Below are 208 nucleotides of genomic sequence, written 5' to 3'. Positions count from 1 at the left end.
GGGCTGATCTCTTCCCTCGTGTCCCGCCTCTGCTCACCTCACCTTGGGCCAATCATGTTTGTCTGCCTGGTCATGACAGGTGATGACACCACAATGTCATATCAAACAGAGTATGACCTGTCTTTTCCTCTGTTCATCTTTCTTTCTTTTGAGTGGTAACATATTATAAGCATATAGTTAATATTCATTTTTTTTAATTGGATGCAGG

The sequence above is a fragment of the Sinocyclocheilus anshuiensis genome, unplaced genomic scaffold, assembly GCF_001515605.1.
Source record: "Sinocyclocheilus anshuiensis isolate Anshui unplaced genomic scaffold, SAMN03320099.WGS_v1.1 scaffold283, whole genome shotgun sequence".
Taxonomy (NCBI): Eukaryota; Metazoa; Chordata; class Actinopteri; order Cypriniformes; family Cyprinidae; genus Sinocyclocheilus; species Sinocyclocheilus anshuiensis.
Note: the sequence above shows the minus strand (reverse complement) of the source record.